Source organism: Vulpes lagopus, chromosome 8, assembly GCF_018345385.1.
Source record: "Vulpes lagopus strain Blue_001 chromosome 8, ASM1834538v1, whole genome shotgun sequence".
NCBI lineage: Eukaryota > Metazoa > Chordata > Mammalia > Carnivora > Canidae > Vulpes > Vulpes lagopus.
Window position 1 is genome coordinate 96,654,428 of NC_054831.1, and position 25,596 is coordinate 96,680,023.

General features: G+C 41.3%; 1 protein-coding gene and 1 pseudogene across 2 annotated transcripts in view; both read right to left on the reverse strand.

The window, feature by feature from the left end:
* Positions 1 to 18,294, reverse strand: part of PDE4D (phosphodiesterase 4D) — a 1,379,610-nt gene extending 1,361,316 nt beyond the window's left edge. For both annotated transcript variants that reach the window (XM_041765463.1, XM_041765464.1), the window contains exons 1-2: positions 18,148 to 18,294; positions 16,299 to 16,361 (exon numbers count right to left, since the gene is read on the reverse strand). The gene's annotated coding sequence lies outside the window, so the exon portion shown is untranslated. The remainder of the gene's footprint in view (positions 1 to 16,298; positions 16,362 to 18,147) is intronic.
* Positions 18,295 to 24,061: 5,767 nt separating this feature from the next.
* Positions 24,062 to 25,390, reverse strand: LOC121496506 (annotated as a pseudogene).
* Between the last annotated feature and the right edge of the window lie 206 nt (positions 25,391 to 25,596).

The window sequence follows — 25,596 nt, forward strand, 5'->3', positions numbered from 1 at the left end:
TGTGGAAACTAGACAAAGAATAGGACTTCCCTTAGGTAAATCATAGTTCAACTGGGATAAAATGTTATTTAACATTTTTTTCTCCTATAAAACATATGTAATCATCTAAAGAATCTGAGAGGAAAAAAGACTAAACCATGAAAAGAAATACCTCAGTTCTGTTACCAGGAGATAACCTCTGTTAACATATATTCCCTGGACACACGCATCCAGATCATGATTACACTACATATGCCGTGATTTTTTTTCACGTATGTCTTGTAATAAACATTTTTTTCATTATTAAATCATTTTTTAATGCAACTTTTAGACATTTTAGAATCATGAACTCCTTTAAGAACCATATGAAATCCATGACACTCTTTCTATATCAATGCTCAAAAAGAACAAAATAGGCCTCTTGGAGCTCATCCTAGAACTATCTCAAACTGACTTCTAAACATCAGACATAAGTGGAATTTCTGGAATATGAACTGATTTGTAAGCCTAGACCTTAGTAATTAGTTTAATCACATAGCACATACATGGTTTAGCGAGAAAGGATTTATTTCAGCCATGGCCTTTAGTTTCTGGTTCTAGCTCTACATCTAGACATGCCTCATAAGCTGGGTCTTTGGGTTGCTTTCCACCTATAAATTCCTGGGGCTCTAACAATACATCGACCTTCACAGATATGTTATAGTTATCTGCTCTGTGGATGTTCCCTGGTTTTCTGTACCTAGGCTGAGTTCCTTAGTGTTCAGGAACAGGCAGGACCTTATCTGACTCTAGTTTATATCTGCTCCAGGAATACAAATTAATGTCAATACTGCTGATTATACATATCTCACTGCTTTCCATGGTATGTGTCTAAATCTACTGCACCTTACTTGATATATTGACCAGTAAAAACTGCTAAAACAAATCAACCAAAATAATAAATAGAATCTTTCAGAATTAAATAAAAATAGTTCCATTTTGTTTGAGTTGGCTATAATTCTACATAATGTCTAGACATGCATATTCATTGGCCATCTCTTCCGCTTAAAATGTGTATACAGTGGATTTTCACAATTCATATTAATTCTGTTTTTTTTTTTTTTTTAATTATTTGAGTGACAGAGAGCAAAGGGAGCAGCAGAGGGAAAGAGAGAGAGAATCCTCAAGCCAATTTCTCGCTGAGCAAATAGCCTTATGGAGCTCAATCCCAAGACCCTAAGGTCATGACCTGAGCCAAAAATCACACTCCCAACTTCTGTATTTTATGTAGCACATTTTTGTAAAAGAAAAGATATTTCAAAAGAGCTTAGTTCACATTACAAGCATGGCATTAATGCTGAAGGAAGATAATATTGCACCCAAAATACTATTATAGGTGAAGAAATCAGTCATAAATCAAATATACAATTAAAGGCCCAATATAAAAAAAATAAAATAAAATAAAGGCCCAATATGTCCAGCAGGAAGTTACCACATTAAGCTATTTTTCCAACAACTGATATCCAAAAAATGAAAACATGCAATGAAACACAGCTAACCAACAACCATGTAAAAATAAAACTGTAAATGACAAGGAAAGCTAATATAAGGCATAATCTATTACACTGACTTTATAAACAAAAAGGATATGAAGTAGTATTATGTGTTTTTCAGTAAGTGAATTGCTCCGAGATGGTCAAAGCCGTTTAAGGTCAAGATACATGCCTGCGTATTGTGGCATTATCTTTGCACACTTTTACATATTTCACCTAACCCAGGTTTACATGTTTTATGCTCCCTCTCTCCCTTTGAAAGTCATAAAAACATTTCCTAGAATGTCTCAATAATTCAGAACTGTCCTTTAGTTTCTTCACTAAACAAAGATCTTTTTATGTTAAGGAAAAACTTGATGTGCAGGTGAAAACAATGTTCAACGGAGTATCTGAAAGCTTTCAATGCCATAAATACAGAACTGTGAATTCCAAAGTACACTTATTCATCCTTTGAGTTATATATTTCCACACCTACTATATTTCCACCTAGCCAGATAAGACTTAGAAGATCTTAAAGGACAATGGAAACAGAAAATGATGGAATATCTTCAAAATGCTGAATGATAATAATTACCAACCTAGAATTCTATACTTAGTGAAAATATCTTTCAGGAACAAAGACAAAATAAAGACACTTTCTGAAAAATGAAAACAGAGAGACTCTTTAAGCAGCAGACATGTACTCCGGGAAAACACTAAAGATACTCTTCAGGCAGAAAGAAAAAGAAAGAAAAATGCCACAAGTATAAAACTGAGACACAGAAAAAAATAAAGATTCAAAAAAAGGAGCTAAATGTGTATCTTTCGGAAGTACCCAGGAAATGGCAAAGTATTAATTTAATCTTAGGCTTTAATGAGTCAATTATGCATGTAACAACTTCTGTTAATCTCTTAGAAACATAGAAAAGGATATATAACTACAAAGCCCATAGGTAGGGAAAAGTACATGATAAGAATAATTTTCTTAAACCTTAATCCAAAAGTGAGAGAAAAAGGGGGAAAACATGAAACTGGGAACAAAAACATGACATATTTAAAAGCAAATTTATATCAATGATTATAAGAGATAAAATATTGCAATTAAGGGCAAAAATTGCTGGGCTGGATTAAACATAAAAGGCATGTACTTATAAGAAACATTCCTAAAACATAAGGATTTCAAGAGATTGAAGATGAAGACTGGGAAAAAGTCACTATGCAAACAGCATCCCCAAACACAGTTGAGGCCGTCATATTCATACCAGACAAGGTAGATTTCAAGACAAAAAGCATAAACTGAGATAAAGAGGAATATTTCACATTGAAAAGGGGCTCAATTTTCCGGGAAGATAACAACTCTAAAAGTATATGTTCCTAATGGCATAGACTCAAGATATTTAACTTAAAAATGGACAGAATTAGAAAGAAAAGTGATAAATTCACAAATCATAATGGAACATTTAACATTTCTTATAACAGACATAATACACAGAAAAAAACAATCAGTAACTACAGAGGAAATATAAACAATATTCAAAAACTTTATTAGCACAAATAAAACACAGCCCTTATTAACAGCAAAATATATATATTTTTTTAAGTGACCATAGAATTAAGCTAGAAATGAGTAAGTATAAAATCCCCATAGGTTTGGATATTAAGTGATACATTTGTAAATAACACATGGATCAAAGACAAATCCTCAATAAAAATTCAAAAATATTTTTAACTAAGTAAAAATTAAAGTCCTGCAAAGGATATTTTGTGTGATATAGCCAAATCTGATCTGTGAGGAATGTTTATAGTACTAAATGTATATACTGAGAAAAAAAAGGCTGAAAATCAATTATGTGAGGATCTAGCTCAAGAAGTTATATAAGAACAGCAAATTAAAACCAAAGAAAAGAAAAAGAAAAAGTAAGAATAGAAGCGAATGGAAAATTTTTAAAACTACAACAGAAAATATCCACAAAGACAACAGATGATTCTTTGAAAAGTCTAGTAAATTTGATAAACCCTGGTGAAACTGACCAAGAAAGAAATAAGATTAGAAAAGTCACAAAAATATGCACTATCTACCCCTTAATTCATATTATGATGCTAGCATTACCTTGATACCAAAACCTGACAAAGTTACTTTAAAAAAAGAAAATTCAGGTCAGACTCTCTCATGTGATGAATGCAAAAATTTTAAAGAAATTATTAACAATTATTAACAATAATGTAATATATCATAGCTATAATATTCAGTTAATGTTAATGTAATAACATTCAGTTTATTCCAAGAGGTCAAGGTTGGTTTAACATTCAAATTATCAATTCAGTAAAGTCAACCAGATTAGCAGTGAAAGAGAAACCTCTATCACCGTGATTCAGAAAAAGCATTTGATAAAACTTAATATCTATTTATCTCACAGAGAATATTCACAAAAACAAATTTTCAAACATAACATCATTTTATACTGTAATGTTGAAAACTTTTCCTTAGAGATCTGGAAAGAGAAAGGATATTGGCCATCATCACTTCTATTCAACACTGTACTGTAAGGCCTAGGCAAATTAGTAAGACAAAGGAAAAAGCCAAAGAAACAAAGGTCAGAGGACTGGAAAAAAGTAAAATTATCAGTATTTTTAGATAATGTGATTGTGTTATTCAAAAGAATCTATAAAGTATTTGAATTCATCAGAGTTGAGCAAGATAGAAAAATCAAATGTGTATCTGATACCAGCAACAGAGACTGAAATTTACAAAATCATATAATTTGCACCAGCAGCAAAAATATCAAATACACAGAAATATATCTAACAAGAAGACATATAAGACACTATTGTGGGAAAAAAAAGAGACTATTGTGGGCTATTTTTCTTTGTGTCAACACTACACTGGTCTTATATATTACAAAAATCAGTATCTGAGAAGGTAAATCTTTACTCCTTCTTGTTCTTTAGAACTCTATTAGCTATTCTTACTATTTCCATATAAATTTTAGAAGGTTGGTCTCTGAAAAAAACAAAAGGCAAAAACTATTGATATTTTTACTGTGATGGCATTGACTTTATGGAAGAACTGACAACATTGATATGTGTATACACATATATATACACACACACATACACACACACACACACACACATATATATATACACACACATATGTATAGATCTTTCTTCTTGAGTCAAAAAAAAGAAGAAAAAAATCCTTCAAAATCTACCCGAGATGGCTACCACCCTCTTTCATGTATGATTCTGTGAACCATCTACAAGAACTCAACCAACCACCACTGGATGATACTCTAGATCAGGATTTTTTTTAACTGCAGGTTATGTGGTTAGTAGGTTACAAACACCCTTATCTTCCATCAGATAGAAATCATCAAAGTACATCACATGCAGTAAGATGAACTTTTTTCATGAAACCTTTGCTTCAACAATATACACACATATCCACATACAAGTATCTATACAGGTACACAGAGACTACGATTTAACAATCTGTTTCTTATTGTTGATTGCCATAAAAATATTTGAAAAATTATGCTTTGGAAACTATTTTTAACATAATTCAAAGCGTCCTTAGTGCTCTAATACCTGGTAATCACCCTAGCATGTATTTTAGAGCCGTATCATTTTTGCTGTAGCTCAGATGTAAATGTTAGGTTTGTGAATAAGTCTGTGATAAAGGAGAATTAGCTAAGGCTGAAAACTGTAAGTCTTCCATGAGCGAGTTACAGAAGACTATGGTAACATCATTGTCATGGAGGCAACCATAGCTCAGTGTGTGTGAAGGAACGTTCAAGAACAAGTGAGCTTTAGCTCAGAAAGGGTATGGGGTGAGTGCCCGTAAAGGACAACTGTCAGTAGAGACATTTCCCCACCTCTCCTCTTGGCTCCCATCTACTAGTCACACCCCGGGGCTATATTCTTTTTGCTTTTAGTCTTTAGTCTGCTTTAGTCTTGCAGACTTCGCCTTTGTGGCTTAATGGGCATCCAGCTGCCATGTTTGGCTCCCCATCTTTTCCCTCAAGAACCACCCTGACAGTTTCTTCTCCCAGCTCTCTGGCTCAGGACCATTGTCTCTCTTATGATCCTTCCCAGCCAACCTCAGCTGGAGTTTCTGGAAAAAATACCACAGTGATGAGAAGAAAGCAGCTTCAACCTCAATTCCTGGGCTTGTACTACCCCTAAAGGGAAGAAGCTCTCTAGGTCAAACATCTCCATATGGCATAGAAATTAGTGAAAAAGATTAGATTGACAGCAACCATAATTATAATAATAATGAGTTAATATTTATTGAGCATCTGCTTTTCGCCAGGCCTTGTTTCAAGCATTTTACATGAATTAGCTCATTTAATTTTCACAGGAACACTGAGGAAGGTGAGGTTATCCCCATTTTGGAGATGAAGCAAATGACACTTAGAGTTTTTAAGTAACCAGCACAGTCTCACAGCTAAAAAGCTGCAGAGTATGGAGGGGATAACTAAAGGCAAACTATGAAGTAATGAAGAAAGAAAAGAATATTGAGTTACTTTCTTGACAAAGTGAGGTTCTGATTTTTCAGGGTAACATGAGTTTGCCTTTGGTTACAACTAAAAGATTTCACACATACTTGGAGAGTAGACAGGTGCTTGGACTCTAACTTCCTTTATCTGTAAACTCTTATGTGGCTTTTGTAGAAACATCCAATAACAATCTCATGGAGTTTTTTTCCTTAAGAAAGATTGTTTTGTGTAGCTTCCAAACTGGAGTCCTCATCATGAAATGTTGAAAAGTTTCTAGAGACTCCCCAGGACACTAAACCAGAAAACAAGAAGTTTCAGCCTCCAATGATTAAAAGCACCCTACTTATTTGAGAGAGGTGAGTCTTCAACCTTGACCTTATTTTGGAAAACTCAACAAAGAGGCTGGTTAGCAGGAGGTATTCTGAAAAATCAACAAAATAAACCATTTAACCCATGCCTCCAAAATCACTGGAGGGAAAGTCATCAAAACCCCAAATCCTAGTGAGTCACCCAGAAACAGAGCCAACATCAAAGGACTGGGATAAATATTGATGATTACACAGCGGTTTCTCCACCAAGCTTTTCAAGAAACTTAAAAAAAAAAAAAAAAAGCAGCATTCAAAAGTGGGAAGAAAGAGGGCTGTTACTAGCTCTTACTAGCAAATCGGAGGTACTTATTAAAAAGAGAGAACTTGCAGCATGACATTTAGACATGGTTTGTGTGATATGTGCTGTCCCATTAGAGCTCTGACCTAAATTTAGTAGTTTAAAAAGAGCTAAGTCGCTATTCCCACCCATTTCCAAATACCAGCCGAGAACTCATTTCTCAGACACTTTTCATCCACAAGAAAGCCCTGAGAACTTTTTAAAAATTTAAGAACAAAAAGGTCAGGAAGTTAAAATGCAGTATGCAGCCTCTTCTCTTTCCTAAAATGGCTGTGTGGTTAAAATGCATGATCATGAAAGAGTTAAAATTCTGCACTGTTTAAGAACAACCAGTTGACCTTTAAATATGCTGGTTTGAATCCAATCACCTTTCAACAAGCATGAAATCTGGCACAAAGTGTACTAACACACACCAATTATTTTCATAGTGTACATGACTGAGCTCACAGTGTCCTGTTTAAAAAAAAAAAAAAAAAGAATTAATGTTCATTTTCTAAAAGCCAGACTTGGAGGCTGAGTGCCTCTGTTGGTAGGATTGTCCTTTGGTAACTGTCACCAAAAGTGCTTTTGGAAAAGGCCTTTCCTTGAAAAAGAAGAGTTTTGTTTTTTTTTTAAATCACTTTTTCCTGTTGTTAAAATTCTGTCAAATGAAATGGTTTCCCCCCACTCTTTAACATCAAAAGTAAGAATAGCTGGGAAATAATTACTCCATTAAGAACTTACAAGCCAGGTACCTGGGTGGCTCAGTGGTTGAGCATCTGCCTTAGGCTCAGGGAGTGATCCCGGGGTCCTGGGATTAAGTCCCACATCAGGCTCCCCACAGGGAACCTGCTTCTCCCTCTGCTTAGGTCTCTGCCTCTCTGTCTCCTTCATGAATAAATAAATACAATTTAAAAAAAAAAAAAAAAACTTCACAAGCCCATCTATCCCACCTAGTGAAGGGGGAAATGCCCAACCCTACAAATGCATTATGCATTAAAATCCAGAGATTAAAAAGCAGAGATTTTTAAATCTCTGATTTAAAAATCAGAGATTAAAATCCAGAGATTTAAAAGCAATGGCTGTCTATCCTTCAAAATGGGTCTTTGCTTTTCCAAAGTGATTCCCCTGAGGTTCTTTTAAGGGATAATATTCCCTTGTGCCTTCGAAACAGAATTCAATGTACAAAAATTCTGTCACGGATTTTTTAAGAACATACTGACTGGCCATTTGGGTACAAAACGTGGAGGTAGATGCCCTCTATGGAGGACTGTGCCTGGTAACCAGGGAGCCTCTGGTCAATGGTGAGACTCTGTTTTTTATCACCTCCTCTGTCCTCTATCTCCAGATGCCCTCTGGGGCTCATCCCACCCCACACCCCTCAGACAGTTCCATGGGATGTTAACCCCACACTTCAACCATATTCAAGCCGAGGTGTGTCTTCTCTTTGTTTAAGCCTTTGTTTTAGGACTGAGACTTCTGAGCTTCCTTCCCAAACCTCAACATTCTCCTCTCTCAGCATCCTACTGCAGTGAGACTTCTGCTGACCATGCCCATGTTTGTCGGCCCCTCCCTGCCACAATATTTGACTTCCCTCATCCACTCCCTGTCATCTGTGAGTCCCAAGAGAGAAGAGTCAGGATCTCATGGCAATGTGGGCAGTGGCCCCAGGCCAGTGTCCAGATCACCACCACCCACCTGGGGACTTCTGCTTCAGGGCTGAGGGTGGGACTTGACTCAGGACAAGGCACCATCCGGCTTGGATCCTACTCACAGACCATGCAGACCATGTCAGGAACACATCCGCCAGCCCAAGGCCCTGCCTGGCACAGAGGGCCCCTTGAAGTTCACTGTCTATCAAGGCCAATGTGGTTACATGAGTAGTCCTGAGGACTCCTCTAGAATGAAAAGGACCCTTCCAAAGCCCTGGAGGAACGAGATCATGCCAGAGATGTGCCAGGCAAAAGGGGCAACCAAGGCTCCTACAAGCCTCGCTCAAGGCCCTTGCCCTATTTTTCATTTGTCCCTAAGAAGCAAAGCTCTCTTCTCCTGCTAGCTTCTGCTGAGTGGCCACAAATTCCAATCCCCTTTTGGTCGCTCCCGGACTAATTATATGTTACAGTCTCACATAACCATCAAGCCCGACTCACAACTGATTCCCCACACCCATTCACCTTGCCAAGATTTGGGGAGCAGGGAAATGAAAGTATCTTTATGCTACTACCCTCAGCTCAACAACTAACAGAGAAACTCGGGTCACCTGAGTGTAGATGTGTAGATGTTAATCCTCCCTTCTCCCCGCCCTCTCCCCACCCCGGCGAGGCCCTCATCTGACTTTTGCAGTTGTTCTCCTGGCAGGCAGATGATGACTCCCCTGGTCACATTCTCCTAAAGCCTGTGACACCAAAGAGGACTCGAAGTCCCGTATGTATGAAGAACCGCACGGACATAAATTTACTTAACGTTTTCTCTTTTATTAATCAGGGCACATGATTCTATGGTGGATGAGAGCTGTTTAGGATGCCCAGCCCAGCCTCCACTTCCTCTCCCTTCTGGCAGCCGCCTGCACACTCCAGCCTCCACCAGAAAAGCAGGGTGGCAATGAGAAAAAGCCAGCCCGGGAGACCTGAAGACAGAAGACTGAGGATTCAGTCTCAGCCTTGTTATTAACTGAGGGATTGTGGCCAAGTCCGTGCAATTCACTTGAACCTCAGTTTCACGTTCTGTAGAACGGGGATTACAGGGACCACCTTCCAAGATCCTAAGAAGGAAGCAACGAGACGAGACGATGAAAGGGAACATAAGGGTGGCTTAGCAGTTAAGCTCCTGCCTTTGGCCCAGGGTGTGATCCTGGGGTCCCAGGATTGAGTCCCACATCGGGCTCCCTGCGTGGAGCCTGCTTCTCCCTTTGCCTGTGTCTCTGCCTCTGTCTCCCATGAATAAATAAACAAAATTTATAAAAAAAACTAAAAAAAAATGAAAGGGAACATAATTTTGAATTATAAACAGAGAGAGAGAATGAGAGGGGAGGACGTCTGCCTGCCTCACCCTTTCACACCAGCAGGTAAAAATGTTGGCGGAAAACCTAAAGGAGATAAACGAGACTGTACCCTCCTTCGGAACCGTCGGGGAGGAGCTGCTGTAATGCCCAAATGTAGGGCAGAGCTCCGTGTGGGCGGCGGGTCCTGCGGCCCTGGGAGCCGGGAGCCCTACCTGAGGCTCTGCCACCGGCTGAGGGCAGCCCCAGGCCACTCCCTGAGGTGGAAGGACCACACCGCCGGAGGACAAACTTCCAGAGTGGGGTGAGACCAACACCTCGCCCCCAGGAACTTACTTTACCCCCAGGGTACATCAAGGTCAGGAGACAGCTCCAGCTTTGTGTTCCCTGCGCTGCGTGGTCCCACTCGAATGGGAAGTTCTGCTGAGGCCCGAAACAGAAATCAGGAAGTTGACAGAACTGATTTACTGAAGTCTCAGATGCAAAGCCCTGCACTCATTATGGGGGAGAATCACAGTGAGGGAGAAATCTCCTTTTTTGCTTTGTGTGTTTTTTTAAGATTTATTATTGAGAGAGAGAGAGAGAGAGAGCGCGCACACATGAGCAGGGGGAGGTGGGGAGACGGGGAGAGACGGAGCCGACTTCCTGCTGAGCAAAGAGCCTCACATGGGACTCGATCCCAGGACCCAGGGATCATGACCTGAGCACAAATCTAGAGTCGGAAGCCTAACCAACTGAGCTACCCAGGCACCCCAGGACCTCCTTTCTGACAGGAGATCACACACTGACAGTGTACGGAACACATCCTACTCCAGGGAAGAAAGGAACCATCCATGAGCTTCCTTCCTTAATGAAGGGGGGAAGTAGAGCTGGACTGGCAGTGAAACAAAGTCTACCCCAGGTGTTCCATTGCAACCAACTGCCACTAAAAATTACAGTGGGTCCTGCTCAGAGGCTCTTCTGGCTGGTTCTTCTAGAGGCATTTTTCTCAAAGGGAGCAGTTACTGAAGTGGCTCCCCTCCACACTTCCTCATCACCCATCACAGTATCAGTATTTTCAGAGGGTCCCGCACCAGACACCTGCAAGTGGGCACCCCAAGCTTCACTCCATACCCAGTCCCTTCAGCGGGTTTCCATCCTATACAGACAGGCCTGTCTCATTGCAGCAGGCACAGATCAGCTGGTTCCGTGACAGTTCCACCCAGGGGTCGCCACACCTTGCCACATCCTGAGCCAGCTCTGGTCTGAGTCCTCAGCACCCCAGTCTCTGCACCCCCCCACCTGCTCGCTTTCCAAAGACGGGCAGGTGGATCTTGGCAGTGTATGCCTTGCTCACTTGATGCCCCTGCTCCAAGGTCTGCTGCAGCCCCCCAGTCCCTGGTGAGTCTGACTTCATGCCAAGGGGTCTCACCTCATCCCCCCGAGCTGCTGCCGGTGGATTGCAGATTGCAGTTGAACCTACAATCACCTCCCGTGAGCTTGGCCACTAAGCTGAATCTGAGCAAACCAGGAAACCTCTTGGCACCAGTCTCCTCATTGGTGGCATGAGGAAAACATCACCGCCCTACTTACGAATGGCTGAACGAGGTAACTCATCCAAAGGAGCTGCAGTGGGTTTTGATAAGAGGAGGAATTCATGCTTACAGAGAGTGCTTCCCACCTTCCAGGCTCTGTTCTGAGGGCTGCACATGGTTTAAGGCACCTATTACTGTTCCTATCCCCCCTTTGTAGAAGAGGAAATTGAGTCAAGAGAAAGTGAAGTCACGGAAACCACACGATGAGTCAGTAGGATGGCCAGCCTTTGAGCTCCGGCAGCCTGGCTCCAGAGCATGGGCGCTCAACTCCTGGCTTTCTCATTAAGCTACTACTCCTCCTTCCTTCCAACTTTCATGGGCTACCACCACCCCCGCATCCGTCCCAGTCTTCCCCTTGTGTTCAAGCTTTGTCCCACATTCCTGTCTCTGTTTCCAGAAATCACATCAGAAAAATGGACCACACCCCCCAAATTCCAGCAGGTCCCAAAAGAAACCTGTTATTGCCACCAACACCCAGCCACCACTACCAAGGCCAGTCTCCCAACTTCCAGTCATTTATCCAGGAAGCATTTACTACCCACCAGCCATGTCCGTTTCAGTACATGAACACACATGGGCCCTGTCCTCTAGGATCGCAGTGAAATACAGACAATTTTAGTAAGTTGGGATGAGCGGGAAATGCATGTGCCTAGTGGCCTCTGGCTGTGCATTGCCCATGTCATACACTCAGGCTACCATACTGTCCCTTCCTTTCCATCTCAGCCGCCACCCTGTGGTCCACTGCTCCCTACCTATTCCTTCAGGGACTGCAGTCCCTTCAAAAACCAGCCTGCCTTCTGCTGCCAAATAACCTCCATGGTCACTCATACTTGATGAACCAAGTGCAAGTCCCTGAGCCTGGACAGACAGCACTACCGAGGAACTTCCCTGACTGTCTATCTTCACTCCGCTCCGTTCCCACCACAGATGTACACTTGGCTTCACATAGCACACCTCAGGGAGTCTTCCCGCAGCGCTCCGAAACTCATTCACCTACCTATTTCTACTCCCTCTGCCCCCTACCCTCCCAATCTATGAGCTTATTTTTATCTCTGAAATTCAGATGCTGCTCTCCTAGATTCAGGTCAAATCACCTCCACCATGAAGCCTTCTCTCATTCTCCCACAAGATGGGACAGTTCCCTTCTCTGGTTTGCAATCGTCATGCATTTGGGTCTCCCTTAGAGCACTTTACCTGTGCCATGCGTTAGTCACTTATGTGTTTTACCCTACGGTCTCTGCATCGTTACAAGAGTGCTCTGTCCTTACTGCCTTTGTTCAGTCCAGCACCTAGCAGGGTGCCTCAAGCACTGAATTCACAGGCACTGAATGAATAATGAATATGCTGTATTCTTTCTGTGTGATACAGTGAGAGAAACATCGCATGAGGACCCAAAAGGAAACCTAAAGAAAAGAAAAAAGAAGCCTAAGGCGTTTGTCCTTTTTATTGGACATTTATCCAAATCGTTTTTTATCCCTAGGCTGCATGCTAGGCACTAGAAGTACAAAAAAAAAAAAAAAAGACACAAAGGCCTCCACTCAATAAACATAGGTTCTCTTTCAGAGACACTGGCACATAACACAAACACAGTAGGTAATAATATACATTCAAAATAATGTGAGTTGCAAAGTTGTGGCAACTTGACTACTAACTAGGGATGTGACCTCGGGCAAGTCACTTACTTGGATGAAACCAGTGTCGATAAATACAAAATGAAAAGTCAGAGGCAGTCTGTGATTTTATGATTTTAGCCACTGCACAGAATGCTTTTCTAAGAGATGGTGCTTCCTAGTTCATAAGTAGAAATATATTTGCAAAAATTATTAATGCTAATTAATTCTATGAAAATCAAGTAGGCAGCAACTGAAATTGATATTTAGACAGTGAGAAAAATAAACCGTCAGTACTTCACCAGCACAACATAAGTAAACCAGTGAAACTCAAGAGCATTAAGTTTAAGGTGGTACCCACGTCTTGGTTCCTCCACCAGCAGGTGCATGAAGAGTATTATGGGATGCCTCTCCTCTGCCAAACCCCCCAAAATGGAAATCAGAACCCAAGCAATCCCTGTTTCACGATTTAAACTATTTTAAAATTAACAATCAGAAGAGACATATGTATTGTCGCCTTAAGGAGAGTCAGTAGCTGCCAGATAAGCAGAACTTGTCTTGTAGTCCAATGAAAACCACTCACATCTCCTTAAAAAATGACTCAACAAAAAAAGAAGTGGTTATCATTCACATCATCATAGGAAACTGAGGACATAGAGGCAAATGTAGATGGCGCTCACTCAAGCTCTGCCCCAGGTGCAAAGTCTTGATTATCAGATTTCTAGTTTAACGTCATTGGGCCACAGCTATTCTGAAGACAGATGTGAATTCCCCCACCCCACCCCAGCATAAAACATGCGGGTCATTTAATAGACTCATCTAGCCCTGATTCTGTGCTCATCAAGCCTGGTTATTGACTGGTTTGCCATAAGGTCTGTTGGTTGAAATAGAACGTGATGATCAAGCTGATGAGTATTGTGGTTTCTGGGACAGTTGTCTTTGTCATCAGAAATAGGTCATTCTCCTTGACATGTCGGTCTCACTAGTTAAGAGAACTCCTCACCTAAGCAGTAAGTAGATAGCTTCTCAGGAAACTTAAACCGAATCAAGTTTCTGGACTTGAAAGGTTAGGGTCTTAGACCGTAGAGAATTCTGCTGCAAAGACACTTTGCTGAGGCTCCAGAAAGATCCAGATGCTCTTCTCTTAGAGGCCTACATCCCCATCACACATGCCATGCACCTTTTCTCTAATCTCTTCTACTTGGTACTTAAACTAGGTAAGTTTTTCTATTTCCTCTTGCATCATGGAGCCTAGTTGGGAACAATGCTCTGCTAAGCTTGAGAGACGCTCTCCCCTGGCCTCCCATACTCTCTCACCAGTATTTCACAACACAGGATCGGAAATGTGTGTGTACAAGTCAGCCCCCTCTCTGTGATGTGGGCAAGGATTGCTTGTTCATCTCTGTATCCTCACACATGGTACCTGGCATGTCAAAAGTACTCAATAAATGGTTGGGAATGAAGCACTCACTCAGTATCATCAGGAACTTACTGAGGATTTACACACAGAATTCAGAACTACAACGGGTATGGTTCCTTTCCTCAAGTGGATTCTATGAAAAACTTAAACTCTCAGCCATGAACCATGATTTTGGTCTTAGGTACAGGTCATTGTCTGAGAAAAACAACCTAGAGGCAGCCTAGAAATAATTTCAAAGCAACAAATTCTCTTTCTCCCTTTCTCAAACAGTGCTACAGGGAATGTTAGTGCACGGCAACAATCCCCCCCTTCTGTTCAGATGGTTACTTCAGCTCACACGAGCCCGAGCTCTTTCATGAGCCTCTCTTCTTCAGGTTCTCCCCACCAAACACCTCTTCCAAATATGATCCCCAAAGCTCCCTTCTTCTATCCCTCCATCTGTCTCCTTGATTCTGGCTCCCAAAAGCCCAAAAGAACAAGTATGGCAAAATCAAACCTTGCTTGAAACGTGGGGAAGGAAAAGAACATGAATAAGCATTCTGGGTAGATAGTGAAAGAACACTGAATCTATCATGCATTACAAGTGGTGGCCTCTTCACAGACAGATAACTTAAAGTACTGAAATGAACAGCAAAGGGTATGAAGAAAGGAGTTTGGATTTTTAAGCATCCACAATGTTGCAAGACTCACGACACTTAATCACGAAATATTTACTTAGCACCTAACTCTAAGAACTGTCCTGGAAAGGACGCTGTATCGAGGGACCCAAGACCACCCCTACATTTGGACATGAACTACAAGAACTCACGGAACTCAGCTTTTACCGTTCTTACAGCTGAAATTTTTTACAGCAACACAGTAAGGGTGCACACGCAGATCACAAGAAGAGAAGACACAGGGGGAGACAAAAGACTCCATATCCAGACTTGCCAGGAGAGGTCACAGATAAAACACATCCCCCAACAATAAAAATGCAGCAACATGTGTGCAATGATTCAGCCTAGGGAAGCTCCTTATAATAGACTCAGTGCCCGAGGTTTTTACAGAGGGCTGGTCATGTAGGTACTTGCTGCCTAGCACAGTAAAAAAATTCCAGACTCCCAGAGGGAAGCAGGTGTTGAAGTATAAACTAGATTCTTGCACAAAACTCTAGCTACAACGAACCATACCCATTGTTAACTGTTGACTGAGAGCACTCAGAGGACTAGGTTCCTAAATACCAGAGAGCCAATCTTGCTATCAGGCCTTTCTAAGGGCAGCAGTCTGGGGCCTGTTATGTTAACTCTTTTCTGCAGAGAAACAAAGACCAAGTTCTTGCTCTTGAGGCAAGTAACATTTAGAGGAATAAGACGTATACATGCAACAGGCAAAGTGATATAGTAGACAAAGCATGCTAACACTAAAGCAGCATTTCCCAAAATGTGCTTGAATTCAGATTTATCAGAATCCCCAGGGTGCTCATCAGCTTAGTGGCTACAACTCAAAGTGCCCTAAGCAGTGGAAGGATAGAAGGTCAGTCAAAGCCAGGGCTTCTGGTGAGATTATAGAAGACCCGCTGGATACCACAAGGAGAAATTTGAATTTGATTTCATAGCCATGGAAGACCAGTGAATTTTCTTTTTTTCTTCACCAGGTAGTAAGAACAATGATAATAACATCAAAGCAGCACTGTTTGAAGATGCATCTGACTACATTGCGTAGAATACAGTAAAAGGGGCAGAGATCGTAGGCCCAGAAACCAGAACTTCCCTTTCAAAAGGAAAGAAAATGATCATAATTGACACCAGGGGCCAATAGTGAGGAGTAGACACTGCCCAGGTGCTTTTCATCAATGCTCATCCCAACCTTCTGCAGTAGGTACTATTGTCTCCATTTTACAGGTAACCTCACCCAATGGCACACAACGGATTCAAAATAGATAGCATGATTCCAGCACGAGGGTTCTCACTCACTATCCAACAGACCTGTGCAACACAAAGGCAGGATAACAGAAAACCAACAGGTGGTGAGCCAGTGCCTGTGGCCAGGACAAGAAAGTAATCAAGCAAATTCGTACACTTACCTTCTCCTTTCCTCCCTTGGGTGCCTTATTTTAAGATGACAGGCAGAAAGTCATTTTCCAAAACTGGTAAAAGAGAGAAGTAAAACTAGAAATCATATTTTTCTGAATGACATGAGAGGTGAAGAATCAATAGGAATCACAGCTTCTTGACCCAGTTAGATAGATGGTAAGAAATGCCAAGTGCTAAGTTGCATCTCGATTTAAAGACAGACATGGGCAACTGTGGCCTTCTTCTTCTTTTTTTTTTTTTAAGATTTATTTATTTATTTATGATAGACATAGAGAGAGAGAGAAATAGAGAGGCAGAGACACAGGCAGAGGGAGAAGCAGGCTCCATGCCGGGAGCCCGATGCGGGACTAGATCCTGGGACTCCAGGATCGCACCATGGGTCAAAGGCAGGCACCAAACCGCTGAGCCACCCAGGGATCCTCTGTGGCCTCCTTTTATCTTTAATATCTCAAAGAAATTTTACACTATTAAAATGCCCCTTCCTGTTTATTTCCCTCTCACATAGTATAACCCAAACATCACTTAATAAGTGAACTACTCTCAGGCAGCCTGGGTGGCTCAGCGGTTTAGTGCCACCTTCAGCCCAAGGTGTGATTCTGGAGACCTGGGATCGAGTCCCGCATCAGACTCCCTGCACGGAGCCTGCTTCTCCCTCTGCCTGTGTCTCTACTTCTCTCTCTCTGTCTCTCTCATGAATAAATAAAATCTTCAAAAAATAATAAGTGGACACATGATTATGATCTCAAGATTATGGTTTTTTAAGACATCTAAAATTAAAACTCCAGAATCATCACACTCTTATTGAGATATATTTCTTGATCACTCATTTGCATAAAACGTTTTGCAGATGCTAAAGCAAGACACTGACCCCAACGGCTTTAGAGGACACAACATAGTAATTTGTTTAATCAATAAATATGACTCCTAGTTCTTCGTAAAACTCAGAATCAAGCAACAAGACATCACAAGCCAGTGTTTACAGGAAATTAATCTGTTGCCTCCATTGACATTAAGCAGGAGGCCAAAGGCCATTAGAACAAGCTGAAATTAATGTACCAAAATAACTCAGTCCAGGACACTGATCTTATCATGTTGGAAGTGACTCTAAAATCTTTATTAGCTCTTAACATAACTCTCTGTGAGCTGTCCATATCTTTCACATTCAGATCCCTGTGAGCCAATTCAAACACTCCAAAGGATGGCCAAGAAATGACAAAGAGCAACAACTTGAACAAAACCTTCAAAACCTTTGACATCACCCTGATGGCCTGGGGTATGTACTCTACTGCTGGGGGAAAGTCATCCAAATCAGGTAACCCACCCAGTTGTAGCCTGCTTGAAAATTCTTTTCCCCCAAGAGGTCATGGCAGCAAGAAGTTCCTCGCTTATTTATTGTTAAGTACTGCAAGAAGGTATGAAAGGAGACACGACCTGCCTTCCAGAGGTCTCCTGAGAAAGAGGGAGCAGACACAGCTTAGAAACAACACAAACAAGCACAGGGAAATATTCATGAATAGCAGTAAAAGCATGGATCCCGGAAGTCAACTGTCCTCAGTTGGAAGCCTGGCTCCACCAGTCGCCATCTTAAAATCAAGTTTCATAACCTTCCCTATGCCTCAGTCTCCCCTTCTGAAAAAAAAAAAAAATGGGTAATACTACTACCCACCTCACAAGCTGTTGTGGAGAAAGCAGTAAGATAACGAACACAGAATGCTTAGCCCATAAGAGGAGCTCGACAAATGTGAGCTGCTGTTACCACACAAGTCTTATTTTTGTTTTTACTGCTAGGACTACTGCTCCTACCACCATGGCTACTCTCCTCTACATTTTGCCCCATACCTTAAAGATAAGGAGGCTCCCGGGCTGCACGAAGTAGTCCAGTCCAGATGGAAGCATTCATCTCAGGCAGGGAAGCTAAGAGTCTCATGGTTTGTGAGAAATGTCAAAGAAGATTTCAGATGGAGGAGAGGGCTGTAGAGGGGAGTGAGCATAGCCTGCATAAAGCAGATAAGTCTGCTTTAAATGGCTTCTTGAGCTGAGGAATGGCACATGTTCACAGGTCATATGATTTTCCAAGCTGGAAAGTAACTTAGAAATCCTTAAGTCACTCAACAGGAAAAAAAAAAAAAAAAAAGCAGCTCTTGGAAAGCCACAAAAATCTTATGCCTTCCTCTAGTGCTATTTGAAATTTTGGAATAAATTCAGTATGAAGGGGGTGGGGGGGAAGGATGGATGCAGAGGGGTACCTTTGGGGTGAAAAAAAATCTGTTTCTATTTTGAGAGATACATGTTTCTTCCCTGGATCACGTGGTCACAATGTTAGCACTGAATCTGCTTGCTCACCACTAGCTTTCCTTCCTCAGTTATGGGGAAAAGCGCCCAGCCCAGGTTACTCTCAATGGCAAGCTTTTTTTTTTTTTCCTGCTGCTTTATTGTCAATTGCCATGGGACTCCCCCACCCTCCCTCTGACACACCCCAGGACAAAGAGACCGCAACAGTCAAGTGACTGGCTCTTAGCCACACAGCTAGTTGGCGATAAAGAGAAACCGGAATCCTTGCTGAGAGGGGGGGAGAGGTTCAGAGGAGAGGAAACAGACATGACAGCCTAGAATAACTTGCTGTGGGAAACCGAATGGCGTGGGCAGCTACGTAGATCTGAGCAAGAGGCAGACCTTGAGCAAAAGGATTTTTCAGGAAAAGCTTTTTTGCTGTCCTACAACAAGCCCAATAAATTACACGTCAGACTGCTTCTCTTGGTACCTTCTGCTATCAGAACCCAAAGTGAAGGTCAACAGGACAGACGGAAGGTAAACTCCAGGTGTAATTTCTCTCATGTGAGGAAGTTCCAGATTTATCATTGGTGTTTAACCCATGGGAGGAAAGAAGTGGAAACGAGGTTCTTTCACAGTTGGTTATAACAAACCAAAGGTGCGGTGGCTAAAATGACAAACTTTTTGGGTTTAAAGAAAAAGAAAAAAGAATAAAACCAAACAAACACCAAAGTTACAAACGGAACACACAAGAGCTTGGACTCTTCTGGATGCTCCCCAAGACAAAACTCGGGTTCAGTCTCGCTTCCCTTAGAGATGTCCTCTTGCTCTGGCCACCTGAAGACACTCTGAGTTCTTGTCACCTTAGATTTTTGATTTAAGGAAGTGGTGGCAGGGGATTTTCGCTGGGAGGCCTCCTGCTGGAGCCCTCTCTTCCTTCCCAGTCCAAGTGTGTGCCTGGTGACCAAGTACAGACCTATGTTTGTGATAGTTTCTCAGCAAATGTTTGATGACAACCCTGGCCTTGGCCTACAAGACTCAGCTGCCACCTGTAGCTTATGTGGCCTTCTCCCAAAGGGGCAGGATGAGAAAAGAACTTCAAGACTACAATTCCTCCTGCGTAGCCACTTCCCCTACTACTTATCAAAGGCCTTGCTGATGGGAATTCTTGTAAAGGGCAAGATACACACACCCATGTTTGAATTACCCTCTAAAACCTAACTTAAACACACTTGAAGCGTTCTTCTTGACGACCAATAAACTGGAGTGTGTTCTCAGAAGATGACTTCCCTTTGTCTTGGAGACTGGCCAGCAGACGGAGATGTGGGCAGCTCCAGAGTTTCCAGGCAGAAGGGGTTTGGGGCAGGAGTCTATCAAGAGGAACATAGGGGATTTGGCTGAAAGCTGTGTTTGCAAGACACTCTCCACACGTTTATGGAACCACTACTTTTTGGGTTTTATCAAGAAAGTAGCACCAGCTTCCACTGGATGGAGTTCATGGAGGTAATGGCTGAGCTCCTCCTCCCCCCCAAACAAGGCAACCCGTGGTCTCCAATTGGAGATTGAATGAAGAGTTGAAAGGCCAGAGTGGGAAAAATTTGGAAAATGAAGAAACTCTACTATCAATGTGTCCGCTCCAGGATGAATCTCTGAAGTCTCTCTTGAGGTGTTTGGGTCTGGGAGCTAAAGAATTCAGAGCTCCTACTGGAGCAATCCAAGCACATCGTTCCCTAGCCATCCTCAATATTTTTTACCTTATTTGTATCTTATGTTGCTTTGGGGAAAAAAAGAGTAACATCTGTGAAGAGAGAATACCATAAATGGTAGAAAATTTAAAAGTTAGACTAGAAAATACGGTGAAATCTAACACCCCTCCCACCCCTTCCAGCCACTCAACAACTGTTATAGTGTCTTGAATATACTTCCAAGACTGTTCTATGCACACACAAGTATAAACGCACATGTATTTTTATGAACATTTATATAAGACACACAGAAGAGTAGTTTTCAATTTTTTTTTTTTGTGATCCACAAAAAGCAATGAGTCTTCTCTTGTGTTCATTCCACTGATATAACTATCTGTGCCTCAGTACCATGGTGCTTTAATCATTTTAGCTTTACAATATATGTTCATCAGAGCCTTTTCATGCTTTTCATTACTCTTTGGATTCAGGACTTTCTCTGCCTCTACTTGCCCTTTTATTTTTCCATGTGAACTTCACTATCAGCTTCTCTAGACTCATGGTCCTTTCCTGCATTGTATCCTGATACCAATTGTTGTTGTCTGTATGGATAAAGACTCTGATTTTTCTTTTTTTTTTTTAATTTTTTTTTAATTTTTTTTTTATTTATGATAGTCACAGAGAGAGAGAGAGAGAGAGAGAGAGAGAGAGAGAGAGGCAGAGACACAGGCAGAGGGAGAAGCAGGCTCCATGCACCGGGAGCCCGATGTGGGATTGGATCCCGGGTCTCCAGGATCGCGCCCTGGGCCAAAGACAGGCGCCAAACCACTGCGCCACCCAGGGATCCCCATGATTTTTCTTTTTTTTTTTTAACCAAGCCACACTACACCATTCTCTTCTGATTACTGGCAGTGATCGTTCAGTGAATTCTGTTTTCTAGGTACGGTCATATTATTTGCAAATATGGTCATTTTACCTCCTTCTCTACCATTTGTACAACCCGTATTTCTTTTATCTAAAATGCCGGCAAGTACCTCAAGATTAACGTTCAATAATGGGATGACAGTGACATCCTTGTCCTGATTTAACATGAATGCTTCTACTATTTGCCCATTAAGTGTGAGCTGACTTTTGAGGTAAGATAAATATGTTATATTAAGGCAACATAAAATTAGTTCCGGTAAGATAAATATGTTATATTAAGGCAAAATAAAATTAGTTCCATCTTATGAGGTGTTTTTCCATAATCAATAATAGATTTTACTTTTACAATATTTTCAGCAACCATGGGTGTAAGTGCATGGTTTTGCTTTTGCTGTTTTAATACATTATTGTGGTGAATTCTCTTAGTAGATTTTCTAAATACTAAGCTAACCTACCTTTCCTGACATCAACCTCACTTGGTCATGTTTTATTTTTCTTTTAAGGTCACTGTGGATCTTGTTTGCTAATATTTTACTGAAGATCTTTGCACTGATAGTTTGTTTACTGCCAACAATAGCCAAATTATAGAAGCAACCCAAGTGTCCATCGACTGATGAACGGATAAGGATGTTGTATATATATATACACACACACTGGAATATTGCATAAAAAAGAATGAAATCTTGCCATTTTCAATGACATGGATGGAACTGAGTATACCGCTAAGCGAAATAAGTCAGAGAAAGACTGATATCACATGATATCATTCATATGTGAAATTTAAGAAACAGAATGAACAAAGGGGGGAAAAAAAAGAGACCAAAAAACAGACTCCTAACCACAGAGAACAAACTGACAGTTACCTGTCAGTAAGTAGATGGGGCAAGTAGATGGGGGCGAGGGGGGATGGGTAAAAAAGATAACATGGATTAAGAGGACACTCATTCTGATGAGCACTGAGCAATATATGGGATTGTTGATTCACTATATTGCACACTTGAAACTATAACAATGTATGCTAACCATACTGGAACCAAAATTAAAATTTTCTTTAAAAATTTCAAAAAAATGAGTATAGCCAACAGTTTTAATATTTTATTCCGATGCCACTGGCAGACTTAGTTTTGCCATTATAAAAAGTCTTATAATTCATCAACCTTTGCTTTTATCTTTATTAATTTTTATTCTGTTTTCTCTAATGCACATTATTTTATAAATTCTGATATTGGATATTTAAAATTCTCTTAATTTAATTCCTAATTTTAAGTATTTAATCCTATGAATTTTTCTCTAAGCACTGCTTTACCAAGATCTCAGTCTCTAATATGTTGTTCTAATTTTTGTCATTTTCTAAAAGTTCTGCAATTTCAGTTTTAAGAATTATTTAAGTAGGGTTCTCTAGTTTCCAAAAGGAAAGGTGGCTTTTTCTTCTACTTTTATTATTAATTTTTTATCTCATTGCACTGTCAGAAATATTGCCTATTTCTACTTGGGAAGAATTTCTACTTTATAGCTTGACATCTAATTTTTATGACAGACTAATTTTTTTGACTGGCAAGTCAAAGGACAAGATAGTGTTTTCTAAGTATATAGCTTAATTGTATCTATGAAAGCTATCTTGTTTTGTCATTCAAGGAGTCCATATTTTTATTTGCCTTTTTTTTTTTTAACTTTATCTGTCCGTAGTTAAGACCTAGGAATTAAAATTTTCTATTATTAAAACATTTCTGTCTGTTCCTGTGCTGCTTCTGACTTTGGCACTATGGTTTCCATGACAACTTTTTTAAATCACATTAAATTACATCATGAGTTACATCTTTTACTATTATCAAGTACCCTTTTTACCTAATTTAATGCTTTTTATTCTGAATAGAACTAGATAGTTACGATTGTTGCTCTCTCCCTCTCCCTCAGTCTACTGGCATTTGCTTTTTTTGTCTATGTTCTTTGGTTTGGGCAGCCCTAGAAAATACCATAGACTGAGTGACTCTAACAACAAAAATTTATTTTCTCACAGTTCTGGAGCCTATAAAATCCACAGTGAGGGTGCCACCAGAGTCACATTCCGGTAAGATCTTTCTTCTTGGCTCAGAGACTGCCACCTTTTGTGTCTTCACATGGCAAAGACAGTGTTTTGGTGTCTCTTTCTCTTCTTATAAGGGCACCAGATCTATCAGATCAGGGTCCCACTCTTTTGACCTCATTTAACCTTAATCACTTTTTTTTTTTTAAGATTTTATTTATTTACTTCAGAAAGAGAGCACAAGCAAGGGGAAAGATAGAAGGAGAGGGAGAAGCAGACTCCCCAATTGCAGGGAGCCCAATGTGGCGCTTGAGCCCAGGACCCAGGGATCATGACATAAGCCCAAGACAGACACTCAACAAACTGAGCCACCCAGACACCCCCCCTTAATCACTCTTTAAAAACCCTTTCCGCAATATGCAATCACAAAGAGGGGTTAGAGTTTCAACATACGAATTGGGAGGGGCAACACAATTCAGGGTAGAGCAGTGTCTACCCAACTCTCCACATCTTCAGCCTTTATGGGCTTCACTGTTTTACACACATCTCCTATATTACACATAACTGGATTCCACTCTCTTTGTAAATGTGAGTCTCTTAATAGATGAGTAGGACAATTTACATTTATTTTTAGGGTCATACGTTTGGTCAAATTTGGGTACTCATTTTTTTTCTTTCTTAAAGCCTTGACTTTGAGATATGATGGGAAAATCATACAGTCATACATGAAAAAGACAGGCATGATCACAGTTAAAAGTGAAGACAATCTAACCAGAAAGCTTGAATGCCTATCAGCTAATGTTGAAGCTAAACTTTTGAGTCTGACATGCTGAAGGGCTGAAAGGAATGGTAATTAGTATTCCTTTCTTTCTTCTTCACCCTCTCCTTTGACAGCATCTATGCCAATCGTCTCATAATCCTTCTTGAGGGCAGCTATGTACTCCCAGACCTCAGAAAACTCTATATCCTCCACCTCCTCACCCACATACCAGTGAACAAAGGCACATTTGGCATACATCAGGTCAAGCTTGTGATCCGGAGAAGACCAGGCCTCAGCAATGGCTGTGGCATTGCTCAGCATGCACACAACTCTCTGAACTTTGGCCAGTTCTCCACCAGGTACCACAGTGGGAGGCTGGTAATTAATGCCAACCTGGAAGCCAGTGGAGCACCAGTTCACAAACTGGATGCTGTGTTTGGGCTTGAGGAGTGGCAATGACAGCAATAACATCATTAGGAGCCATGTCACCACAGTACAACAGATAGCAAGCCACGTATTTACTAGGGTGGGAGTCACATTTCACCATCTGGTTTACTGGCTCCACATGCATTTGTCATCTGTGATACAGAAAGCTGTTCATGGTAGGCTTTCTCAACAGAGATGACAGGGGCATAGGCAGCCAGACGTTAGTGGATGTGGGACTAGGGCACCAGGATGGTACGAAATTCTGTGAGATCAACATTCATGGTTCCCTCGCATCTGAGGGAAGCAGTGATGGAAGACACAACCTGGCTAACAAAGCAGTTAAGGTTAGAGTAGGCTGGACATTCAATACAGAGGTTTCTATGACAGACTTCAGAGATGGCCTCATTGTCTACCATGAAAGAACAATAGCAGTGCTCTCAGATGGTGTGGGTGGTGAGGATGGAGTCATAGGGCTCCAATCCAGCTCTGGAAACTTGATGGGCTGGGTGAATGGAGACCTCCAGCTTGGACTACTTGCCATAATTGGCCAAGATATGTTCCATCAACAGGGAGCTGAACCCAGAACCAGTTCTTCCTTAAAAGCTGTGGAAAACCAAGAAGTCCTGAAGATCTGTGCACAGGTCAGCCCACTTCCAGATTCAGTTGAAGACCTTGACAGCATAGCACCCTCAGGCACAGTCATTGACAGCATCTTCCTTGCCTGCAATGAGCTGCTCAGGGTAAAAGAGCTGGCAATGGGTGACAGTGTGAAATTCATCAGTGGTAGTGGGTTCCAGGTTTAGAAACACTGCCCTGGGAATATTATTGCCAGAACCTGTCTCACTGAAGGTAGGTGCTGGAGTCGTCTCCTCCACTAGTGGTCTTGTCACTTGGCATCTGGCTGTTGGACTGGATGCCATGCTCCAGGCAAGAGGGCTCCCAGAAGGTATTGCTGATCTGGACACCAGCCTGGCCAACATAGATGGAGATGCACTTACATATGGCAGCTACAGCTGAGCAGGTGCAGGTGACAGGAGCAGACACTGGGTCCTGTTCATCATCTGCAACAAGCTAAGGGGCCAGGTAAGTAACACACTCCGTTACTCATATTTTACGCTAGGATTCCCTCCCTCTTGCCACTGTGTAGTCTGTTTTGTTATAATGCCAGCTTGATTTTCCCCCTTTTAGTAGTTTGCTTTTTG